Source organism: Octodon degus, unplaced genomic scaffold (genome assembly GCF_000260255.1).
Source record: "Octodon degus isolate 3935 unplaced genomic scaffold, OctDeg1.0 scaffold00032, whole genome shotgun sequence".
NCBI classification, from domain to species: domain Eukaryota; kingdom Metazoa; phylum Chordata; class Mammalia; order Rodentia; family Octodontidae; genus Octodon; species Octodon degus.
The window spans coordinates 6917145-6929644 of NW_004524608.1; positions in this window are offsets into that span (position 1 = coordinate 6917145).

A 12500-nucleotide genomic window follows, 5' to 3' on the forward strand; every position below is an offset into this window, starting at 1 on the left:
TCTACAGGGTGTTCAAGGTCTCACTACTAGATCAGACTTGTAGTGATCCATCTGTTTACAGCCTCCCAAGAGCTGGGATTACAGGTGCATGTGCCACCACATCCAGTCTCAGTTGCTGACTCAGCGCACCCCTGGGGCGGGGCCAGCAGGGCAGGTCCATGGATGGAAACCCCCAATACCACCCTCCCCCGCCGCTCCGGTTGCTGTACCTGCTTGCAGGTGCTTTAATATGCTGAACTATTGGCTGGCCTGAGGGCCTCAGTTCTTGAGGATAAGCAGAAGAAACTAGAAGTAAGGAGAAAAAGGAGATTGATCTGTGACAAGATGCAATAAAATCGAGCCTGATAACTACTTCTTGCATATGACAGTGGGGTTGGGTGATGATTTAGAGAATAGGAAAATGCAGTTTACAATGGTCCCAGTAATAACTGGCCATACTGAGATGAGGAAGGACTCTGTGTCTGTTAGTGGCTTATAGTCTAGTCAAAATAATTACCCCCAAAATTTAAGTCTTCAGTTTATTCATATATGTGGAATAATAGGAAAATCTCTGTCTTGGCTACTTTTCTCCTCTTGGTGAGACAAAGTACCTGACACCTCAAGTTAAAAAAGGGAAGGTCTATTTAGTGCCCAATGTGTAGAGGTTTCAGTTTGTAATCAAATGGCTCTGAGGCAGTGTGTCTTGGCTGAGGGGCAACTGTTCAAGGCAACAAAAGACAACAAGAGTAGCAAGAGCAAAAAAAAAAGGGATGGGGAGAGCAAACCACTTCTCTTCCCTTCTATTGCAGCCAGGCTATCCCCTTGGGCGGGTGTAGCATTCACACCATCTCTGTGCCCTCCTCTCGCACAGCTCAGGTTTACAAATCGAGCATCCTGCCCATCTGCTGAGTCACTTGGTGAAGCTTCTAAACTTCATTTATTTATTTACTGGATACAGCACCTCACTATGCAGTTCAGACTCATGGCGATCCTCCTGTCTCAGCGTCCCCAGTGCTGGGATTACAGGCGTGCACCACCACAATATCAGAGTTCAAACTTGGGTCCTTGTGTTTGCTAAAAAGGCACTTAGACCGCTGAGCTATCTCCACAACCTTAAACATCTTAATTCTCAAGTTGACACAATGTGTCAACCATTTAAATCTTCTCTGCTTAAAATATGTAATTGTTTAAGTTCCAAAATATTTATTCTTTGCTTATACTCATTAATGAATTCCTTGTCTTCAGATATTGTGAGCCCATTTCCTACTCTATATCTTTACTTCAGTTACTGTGAAGATTTGCTTAATGGTCACTGTTTTACCCCCTAACAGTGTAAAAAATGCTCATATCTGTTTATATTTTCATCTGTACATCTTAGCAAATATCCATAGTACTAAGTAACCCCTGGGGAATTCATAAATTATTTTCTCTATCAGGACATAGGGTAGAATAGCATTGAAGAAGAGCTGAAAATTGTGCGGGCAGGGGGATTCTGAATAGGGTTAAGAACTAAAGGAGTCAAAAAATTCATGTGGGAATGTGGCACTCTAAGAATAGAGCCTTGGCAAGGACACCTGGGAGCACAGAGCACACCAAGACCAGAGAGCTCATCAGAGCAGAATCTGGAGGACAGACAGCAGGAACACTGGAATCAACAACACACTCATGGTAAGGTTGAATAACAAAGGTCCAAGAGAATCTCCAGGGCCAGAGAAACAATCAGACCCACACTCAGACTGAACTAGGAAATACGAGTTTGCTGATATTGTCTTGTGAACCTAGAAAGGACTTGACGTTCCACAGTATGTGCTGGGCCAGAGGCATGGAGCATGTGGCAGTAGAGTGGAGAATACAGCAAACAGAAAGAGGCGTAAACAGAGGGGGTGAGGCCAGGCTGTGCTGGACAAGGCCTTTGGAAGCATTTCCCTCTGGAGCTGGAGCTGCTTATGTATGCATTTTTGAACATCTTTTTAGATTTGCTTGGTCAATAGCATCTATATTATACTGAAAAACTTCAGTATCCAACCCTTTTGTACTTTTAAAAAAATTTTAAGAAAAGAAGCTATTGAGTTCCTTTTGTGTTTTCTGATTCATTTCCACTTCATCTAGCCTATGCAAAAAACCCAATAAAATGCAGCATCCTTGTCCCATTTTTAGTAGCCACTTGATGGATTGCTGTGGTTATTCCAAGGATAAAACAGAGTCGAAGAATGGCTGCAAGAGGTGCCTTCATTGCCACAGCATTTATCTTCAGGCTCTTGGTGCTTCGGGAATCAGTCTCACTAGATTCATTTTTTACAGATGAGCCTTTGAGAAAGACCAAGTACAACTCCAGTCATTGCTGTATAAAGTCTGGCCTTTGTTGGATTGAAGATACCATACACCACGGAGAAGAGAGTCAAGGAATAAACCAGTATTCATGTTCCATTGCTTTCCTAGGCTGGGACTACTCCAAGAGGGCTTCATTTGCCAGCTTGATTTGTCCGTGAGAAAGTTCAAGTGAAAATTCATAGCACACACAAGTGATTCCTCCCCCAGGGTGGCTGAAAAGTGCCTTCCAATGGTTCAAGTCAGAGTCAAGGAATGAGACAACATCAGGAGTAGAAAGGGAGCCAGTAAAGACACTGCTGACTCTGCTGGGAGTGGTAAGGAGCTGGGATTTGTTATTTCTATGCTGGTCTCATCCACAGGGGAATCTGATTTTCTCTTAGGATGATTGAAATGCAGGCCTGATACCTAGACAGAAAGATATTTCATCTTAAAATGGATGAAAGACAGGGTGGAGTGCTGGAGGTGGGTCTTGGTAGCAAGAGGTCAAAGCCATGGGCCCGAGGTTCCTCTCTGGTGGGAAAAACAGAGCTCCCTGGCTTTGTGACACTACATGGTCTCTCGCAGGATCTCCTATTCTTACTGTTCTGTCATCCCCTAGGCTCTTATTCGCAGCACTGGGTCTCTTTCTGGTCCTCACCATTTGGATTTTAGTCTTTTTTTTTTTTTTGGCTTTTGGTTAAAGAGCATGGTGACCTCATGGGTGGCCACAGCTTACTGGTGTGTGTTGCTGGAGATGTTGCCAATACCATCTCTTCTGTGCCCCTAACCCTAACTCATTTTACTAGGTCATCCTGGATACTGTAAGGTCATCTGGCACCTGCTGTCCATGTTCCTGAATAGCTAGTTATCTGGAAAAGTAGATTTTCATTTTCTAGAACTGCACTTTCTTTTCCCCCCCCTCTGCCCCTGGCTAATAACCCAGTTAAATTCAGCCAAGCCAAACCCTTTGTAATTTTTCTCTTCAGTGACTCACAATATATGTCCTCTCTGTTTTGGCAACAACTTCACATTAAGAATTTTGCACTTAAAATTTATTATTGCATTATTGGCTCTGAGTCAGGGAGTGGATTTTATGCCAAAATACTTATTGTCCCTATTTTGTTTTTAGCAAGATAGGGATTCTGATATATGGGTATGTTACAAAGATTATGAGGAGAATCTGGGTAAGTTTTAGAATTAGCTTGGAAAGGAAGAGAGAAAAGAATTTTTAATGAAAACAAGGGAACCTTCTGCCTCTCACCCCAATTACACTGAAGCTAGTAGGTCAACTGATTTATGGCTCTTCAAATATAATAAATAATAAATATTTTGGCATTTTAAGCCCGTGTGGTAGCCATCCTATTACCTGGAAGGAAGCTCATAGAGACTGTAGCTACCTTATGGGATTAGCAGATTGTATTTCCTCATAGGAATTGTCTAAAATATTATGCAAATATTTACAATTATGTTGTGAAGGAGATGTCGCATGCTTGGGGATAGCTTTCAGAGTAGGAGAAAATACAAAGGCAGAGTAAAAATAAAAGTGTTTTCTCTGCTTGTATTTGGTGAAACCTCATTTGAACGAAGATTCCCTGAAAGAAAGGGAAGAGAAATATAATCACCTGGAGGGCTCTGAGTATGGCATTGTGTCACACGGATCAAAAGGAAGGCTGAGCTCTTGATGCCTTTTCTCAGGTGGGGAATGGGATTTAGAGGTATATCAGTATCTACACATGGAGTTCTAAGTTGTTGGGAAGAAGCTCTGAAGCCAGGACAAAGCGGAAGGCTGGATTTCATTAAAAATAGTTGCTCAGAGGGCTGGCTAAATAGCTCAGCAGATTAAAGTACCTGTAAGCAAGCACAGGGGCCGAGGGTTCGATCTTCGAGCTTGCCGTGCAGGACCCCGCCTCCGGGGCACGCTGAGTCAGCAATTGAGACTGGGTGTGGTGGCGCATGAGCCTGTAATCCCAGCTCTTGGGAGGCTGGAAACAGGCGGATCACTACGAGTCTGATCTAGTAGTGAGACCCTGAACACCCTGTAGACCCTCCCCCCCCAAAGAAAAAAAAGTTTCTCAGGAGCATGGTGAACTAGTGTGGTACAGTGAGCTAACGCTGGGCCATAGGATTACACACACACCCTGAGATGCCTCTGCACCCAGCCACACTGCCAGCTGTGGAACGACTCCATGGAAACTCAGTTTCTACGGATGTCACGACACTTAAGGACAGAGACAATCTGATGTTTTGATGATTACTGGAGGACGAATTGAATCGTCAGTCAGAGGCGCATGAGGACATTCGCTATGACGCTATGGCAAAATCCAAGGGCATGGTGATGTAGATCATCTGGAAGCCTAAGAGCCCTGACAGAAACTCTTGCTCAAAGTCTGATCCCATGTTTTGTTGCAAGTAGGACTTTATTGTGGTGATTGCACCGTAGGCTGGTGTCTGTGTAATTCTAATTTGGATCACCAAGGGTCCTTTATGTAACCCTTAATCATGTGGAGATAATAGATATAAATTACTAATGTTGTACAGGAAGCAATAGCTACAATAGTTTCCAAAATTTCCAGTTTATTCTCCCATATTAATTTCTAAAAGAAATAAATTTTGGGATGGAACCCAAGACCTTGTGCTTTTAGGCAAGCATTCTACCACTGAGCTACATTACTAGCTCCCAGGCATAACTTCTACACAAGTTTAAAAGCGAAATGGAAGGCATTCTATAGTTGTAGTAGATTGAATTGTGTCCCTGTAAAATTTTTAAGTCCTGGACCCTAATGTCACAGCATATGACCTTATTTGGAAATAGATTTATATAATAAGTTAACTAAAGGAAATATCATTAAGGGTGGTTTCTGATCCACTATAACTAATATCCTTATAAGGAAAGGAGATTTGGACACAGATTCAGGAAGACAGAGAGTATAGCAAGTGAGCATCAGATAAAGAGCAGGGTGGTCTTTCCACAGGCCCAAAGTTGACAACAAACTGTTAGAAGCTGCAGAGAAGGATGGAACAGATTCTTTTATATACAGCTCTCAGAAGACACAAATCCAGATGAAATTCAATTGTGGAATTTTGTTCCTCCAGGACTCTGTGATAATAAATTTCTTATTGAACGCATCCTGCCTGTGGCACTTTGTTACAGCAGCTAAAGTTAACCAACCAGCACTCATCAACATATCTGTGATTGGGCAGAAGTCTTGAGAGTTAGCTCAGTTACTCTCTCACATTTTCCTCTGAGAACTGTTGAAGTTGGAGTTTGGTTTCCTTAGAGAAAGTTTGGGCTCGGGTTGATGGTGGTGGTCACAAAGGCCTGTTGTGCCTGGAGGAGCAGGCTGAGGAGTGCGGCAGGGGAAGAAGTGGGAGCCACCAGAGGATGGTGACAAGGTACTGGAAAGAAGAGGTAGGGAATTTAAGTGCAGATGCTCCTGAATACCACAGCTAAACTCAGTGCTTTCCTCCGTTCATCTTCTACATTCTCCTTGTCACTCTCAGCTTTTATTGCATCAATCTCTCCTCATTTGTTGATAGTTTCCAAATCTGAGCCCACATCTGTCTTCTGAGCTTTAAGTCCATGCATTTAACTGACTACTAAGGTCAAGATCGAGTCAATGCAAAATTAATGTTTTCTATCCAAATTCATACTGCGCATTAGTCACTTTCTGTTGCTAAGACAAAATACTAGGCACCAGAAGGTTATATGGGGAAAGCCTTATTTTGGTGTACAGTTTCAGAAGTTTCAGTCCATGGGTAACTGGTTCCCATGCAGAAGTAGGCTGGCAGAAGGTCATGACAAAGGAAATTGCCTCCTCCATGACAGTTGGGAGGCTGAGAGAGGAAGAAAGAAGCATCCAGAGACAGTAATATACCTTCCAGGTCATGCGTCCAGTGACCTGCCTCTAACTGTGACCTCCCTAATAATAGCATATTCAGCTTTGGGCTTATAAATGGACTAATCTACTGATGATTATAACACCCAAATGCTTCAGTCACCTTGCCAAACCTCAACCTCCCACAAGAGAATGAGGGAGACATTTCAGATCTAATCCACTACATAACTCATCTCATATTTATAATATTAACGGTATCTCAGTTTATTCATATAACAAGTCACATAAGGCAGAACCCCACAACATGCCCAACTCTTGTCTCATGCCAGCTGCATCTGAGTAATTAATTACAAAGAATTAGAATTCTACTTCCTTAAAGTTGTTTATTTTTATTTTTATTTTATTTTTTGTGGAACTGGCGATTGAACTCAGGCCCTTGTGCTTATCATGCAAGCACTTCTTCTACTGAGCTATCTCCCTGACCCTCTCTAAAGTCTTTTAAATCCATTCTTTTCTCTTCAATTTTAGGCCCTATCTAACTCAAGCACCTGACAGTTCTCAATTATTTTCTCTTTGATTTCCTTGCATCAAATCTTTTCTTTTTCTGATGACATATGGAACTCTATTTTTACAATGAGTATCCTCTCATGTTTCGTTCATGTCTCCGGGGACCGCCCTAGGCAAGTAGGAGAGTGTTTAGCTCCTCATCCTGTCCCCACTTGCTAACCATGCTCTTACCTGCCTTTCAAAGTTTTTCCTTCTTACAGCTTTAATGAAATACAAACAAGTAAAACTTAAATATGGTTGAAATTAACAGTGTGGTGCTTTGGAATATGTATGCAGTGATCATGAACAGAAGGAAAAAAACTGAGTGATCTCATCTATATGTGGATTGTAAAAAGGCCAAACTCACAAAAACAGAGTAGAAGGCTGTTTTTCTTTTGTACGGGGGATTGAACATAATGCCTTCACACTGAGCCCTGTAAAAACTTTTATTTTGAGAGTTTCACTAAGTTGTCAGGTTTTCTAGGTAGCGCAGCGATTTTCCTGCCTCTGTTTCTCAGACTGCTGGTGGTCCAGGTCCACAAAACAAGCCATCATTCTAGACTTTCTTTTCCAATGTTCCCACCAGCCTCTTATTGCTTTTTGAGATCTAGCCACAGACACTATCAACTATTTTCCTGAATGTATCATGCTCTTCCACATGGATGTGAAATAAGTTTTGCATGATTTTTTTCTCTTTCTATAGTATTATTTCTTGCCTTTTTATTGACATCTACTTAACACTTAAGACTCTTCAAATAGGGTGATCTGTTTTTACTTTAGACTAGGCAGGTATCAACGAGAAAGATAGTTGCTTAGCACTAACCATAGGTAATAATTTCATGACTGTAAAGACTGTCAGGGGGTTTGTCCAACAGGTGCAAGGACCTTAAGGTTATGGACATGGGACTATGTCATTGAAGAAATTGTGCTTAAGCCAACATGTGAAGGATTCGGGAGTTTTCTGGGCAGAGAGTGGGCCCAGTGCTCACCAACCAAAGGAACACATTATTCAATGACAAGGAGCAAGAAGTTTCTCTTTTGGGACACACATGGTGTTTGCAGGTAATACTGTCATAATGCCATGATAGTGTATTGGCTTGTTTTGCTTTCAGGGCAAAATCTAAGTAGGTCTGATCCATGTTCCTATTCCTAGCACTCCACACAGAACTGCAGTGCTTCAACTTTTGTGAATAATCATATATCTAAGTGTTATGATACGTGTCTAGTTGTTGCCCCAAAGCCTCATGCAGTCATGGGGCAGGGACTTCTAGAGTTTGAGGTTAACTCATGATCCACTGAGATTATGGGTGATCCAAAGCTGGGATTATGGATCTGAGTACTGCTGGGATTATGGGTGTCCATGCTACACCCAGCTTGGGGCAGATAGCCTGAATGAAACATAAAATGTAAGAAAGACAGAGAGACAGACTTCCTCTCTGTGCCATTGTTGCTGCTACTCATCCATTTCTCTCTTGCTCTCTGCCACCACTATGAAAGGTTGCTCTCTGCCATGTGCTGCTCTGCCTTGGACTCAGCTGAGTATGGACTGAAATCTCCACTAACTGTGAGCTAAATAAACCTTTCCTTCCTTCATTTTGGGTGTCCAGTATTTGTCCCAGCAATGAGAAAAGAGTAACTGAGACACAAAGATAAAATAATGATCTGAATTGATGTATGAAAGGATAGGCACAATTTGCTTAAAAGGCAATATATATGGATATAACAAAATTAAGGAACAAAACCAAGGTGTAAAATATCATCAGAGGTAGCAAGTAGTACAGTCCACTGGGTCACATCCAGGCTTAAGAATAACAATGTAGAAATGTTATAAAGCTTGAGCCAAGAATTAGGAATGTTTCTTGCAGGATACATAGCTCTGAAATTCAATCTTTTCTAGCCTGTTGGTCTATAGATTAGAGCAACTCTAGTGGACCATTAGTCTAGTAAAGGATCAAATCTAGCCAGCAGACCAATTTACAAGCAAATAACTCTTGGGAAAACAAGACTCATTTATTTATTTGTTATTCTCTACAGTTATTTCTACTGTATTTTCCCTGAAGAAAGACCTTCTTGGAAAATATGACCTGGAATTTTTCAGGATGCTTGTAATATAAGCCCTACCTAAAAAAAAAAGTCCTTGTTAAGATCACCAGCCAGGTGGATGTACGTATATGCTATGTCCTTGGCAACATAGGATGTGTTGAATTTTAAAATAATATTAACATAATTAACTATAAATACATGTTATTGATATTAATACTTAAATGGCAGAGTTGAGTAGTCACTAGAGACTATATAATTTATGAAACCTGGGATTTTATGCTGCCCGCGATTTTACAAAAATGTTTGCTGACCCTTGGTCTAGAACATGAGCTATTTGCTTTCTGCCAGTTATTATCAATAATATTATTGAATGCTACTCAGGCATTGTTTTAAATTCTTTACATGTATTAATTCATTTAGACTTTTGACAGTTCTGTGAAGTATATGTTAGTACAATCTCCATTTTATGAGAAAGAAACTCTCTGCACAGAAAAAGCAAATAATATGCCCCGGATCGCACAGCTATGATATGTAACCTTAACCACCAGCACTGTAAAGAAGACTCTCCTTTGTTGTCAGCAGTAATAACTATAAGTAGGCAATGCATCCTAGAAAGAAGAAGACTTGATCATGTTTGACTTAAACACAAGCTGAGGGCTGGTGACTGATACATACTCAGTGCTTGTTGATAAGCTTAATTTGAAGGTCTTTGGAAAGTATGGAAATAAAACATGTCAACTATTTTTTCTGTTATCCAGGACTGATAGCCATGCATCTGAAATCCCTTGAATTGTTATTTAATACATCGGTTCACAAAGAGAACATATCATTTTCCCATCCGGATAAGGTATAAGCTGTGGTCTGGTGTGTTAGCTTTTCACCCAACTGAATATGTTAACTGGGATTTCCTGACATTGAATAACTCTGTGAGAACACATTCGATTGCTAGGCTTCAAGAATTGTTTTTAAGGCTTGTCTTGAAATAATATGAACTCGTCTAAAGAATATCTAACTTGGAGTTAGTAATAGTGGTTAGGATTGTAAGAGTAGAATCCATTTATGAAGATTTTTGGATTTGACAAAAAAAAGAATTAAAAAGGATGAGTGCTGTGGACTAACTCTTCTTCAGAGAGAAGATAAAGGAGAGCTAGATTATACTTCTCAAATGCTTCAAAATCATCATTTCTCCTTGTTTTACTCAAACCAAAAATCAAAATGCATGATGGATCGCTGTTAGATCTGGGATTGTCTCGTTCTCTGTTGGAAGCAGAACAAGAAGGCCGAGTTGACATTGACAGATGTGCAGAGTGACACGAGTTCGTGCCGTACAACAGTGATCATTGCCACGACTGGAGCGTGTTCTTGTATGTTAGCGTCTGCTGGGGGGATCATTTCTTTCTCTTGATGCCTGTTTGGTTTGTGACTATCTTTCAGCTGCCTGAAGCAGTTCTCTGGCTCCTCCAAGATAGTGAAGAGGAGAACACAGAAATCCGTGTTAGACCGCTTGAGGGTTCCCTTCCCTGCAGGGAGGGAGTCTGGAACAGATGATGGCTCTCAGGCCTGGAGTTCAGGATCTGTGCTGGGAAAGACAGTTTGGCTTTGCAATGCATGGTAGCTATTGAACTGCTGGGCTGCCAGACACTGTTGATAACCATAATCTTTTTTTCCACTAATACATAAAATATCTCAGTACCAATGCTTCATAAAGAAGAGATTTATGTAGCTCACAGCTTTGTCCAGGATCAGAAAGGACCTTGATTTGATGTGTTCAGAGGACTCGTGGGTGGTGTCACAAGTCACAGTGGTGTGAGAATGTGCAGAACGGATCTTGTGATGAGGCTTGAAGACAGCACAGGCAAGGGACATCTTGCTTTTGTGTGTGTGCTGTAACTCATTCTTGTGGGAACTACTCAGTGTCCCATGATAATGATTTTATCCTTTCTGAAGCCCAGATCCCCAATGACTTCATTTTCTTTCTCCAGGCTCCACATTTGAAAGGTTGCACAATCTCCTAACATCATCTCACATGGACCAAACTTGTAGCACGTGTACTTCTGGGGTCACATGAAAACCATAGCCTGGGAAAGCAGTGACCAGCAGTTACCTCAAATTGACACTGAACCTGTGAGTCTTGTGGATAACAGCCTACACCATCACTGAATCCAAGTCTACCTGCTAGCACAGGGCTATAATTCCATTTCTAAGTTGAGGGTTACTTAATATGGCTAATGCTATACTTGTTATATGAGTTTATAATTCATGTATCAAGTAGGAAAGGCAATAGCTCAGTAGATTAAGTGCCTTCTTAGGCAAGCAGAGGGACCAGGGTTTGATCCCTGGCACCACAGGCTGCTCCAGTCCTGCTCCCAGTCACGGTAAGCTGGCGACCAAATCCAGGCATGGTGGCACATGCCTGTAATCCCAGCACTGGGAAGGTTGAAACAGGAGGATCACTATGAGTCCAAGCTATGTAGTGAGTCACTGTACCAAATACATTAAAAAACAAAACAAACAAATGTCCAAGTGAAGTCAGAAATTTAGACACCTTTGTTGAAAAATGGGCCATCTCATCTACTTTTCAGAGACCCAAGTTCTGTGTGACTACAGAATGAAGCTTCATCTCTTTACTAAATATACTATTCACCATGTCAGGTTACTTTTTATTGCCATGGTGTCTTTAATTCTGACAGTCAACAGATCTACTAAAAATAGAATTACAGAATCATTTTAATTACAGCCATTTCAATTGCTCATCAACATAACAATGAAAAGTGGAAGGAGTGCTACAACGTTGCTGAGTTGTCAGGGCTCTTAATAGCTACCAGTGAGTGCAGCAAGAACTATCAGCTAATTATGAAGATCAATTCTTGCCGACGGGATACGTGTGCTTATTTTTAATGATCTATCAGCACTAAAGGAGAATGACAGGTTGAAAGCATGAGAATTTTAATTTTAATTTGAGGCATTTCACCCCATTGTCCCTGTTGAACTATTAGGAAGAGGGTTTTTATTTTTCTTCATTTTCTTAGTGATATCATTGCTTGGATAGAGGAGAGATTGGGAACAGCAAAAGAAGCAAGCAATTCAATTTTTCTAAGAGTCATAGCCATGATTGTTTAAAACAAAGTAAAATCTCTAGGACAGACTTTTCACATCACCAAAACTCTACACAGCAGCTTATGTAGTGCTGCAAAGACTGTAGGTAATTGTTTTGTGCAGACCATGGTTAGTAAGAGTGAAAGTAGTATCTTCGAGGGTCTTTTCAATGTGAAAATTTCCCTAAACACATAGGATCACCTGCACGGACTTTACCTGCCCCATCAATCCAGGGTTGGCATCCTGATCATAAGCCACTAGGCATATTATTTTGCTCATGAATACCACCATAAGTAAGTGTTACAGGTCTTCCTTCCTGAAAGTAGTTTTTATAGTAGACCATGTCTATTATAATAGGCCAGACACAACTTTCTAAATAAATCTGTAAGTATATAGTGTCCATATCATCCTATGGAATCACTCCCGGAGTATACAACTTGAAATTTCTACAATAGAGCCTAATATCTTCCATGAGCTTGCTATACACGAAGAAATTATGTTAATACTAGGATATAAGTTAGGGCTTAGAAATACTTGTCTTATGGTATCTATGTGTATGATCCTTTCTGGTCTGAGTAAATTTTTTTGGTAGTTGTGTTAGCATGTTAATGTTACCAAATATCTAGCTGGTCATTCTGCTTAAATTAATCAACTCTTCAAAGTCTAAGAAATTATTGTTTAAGAGTTGAG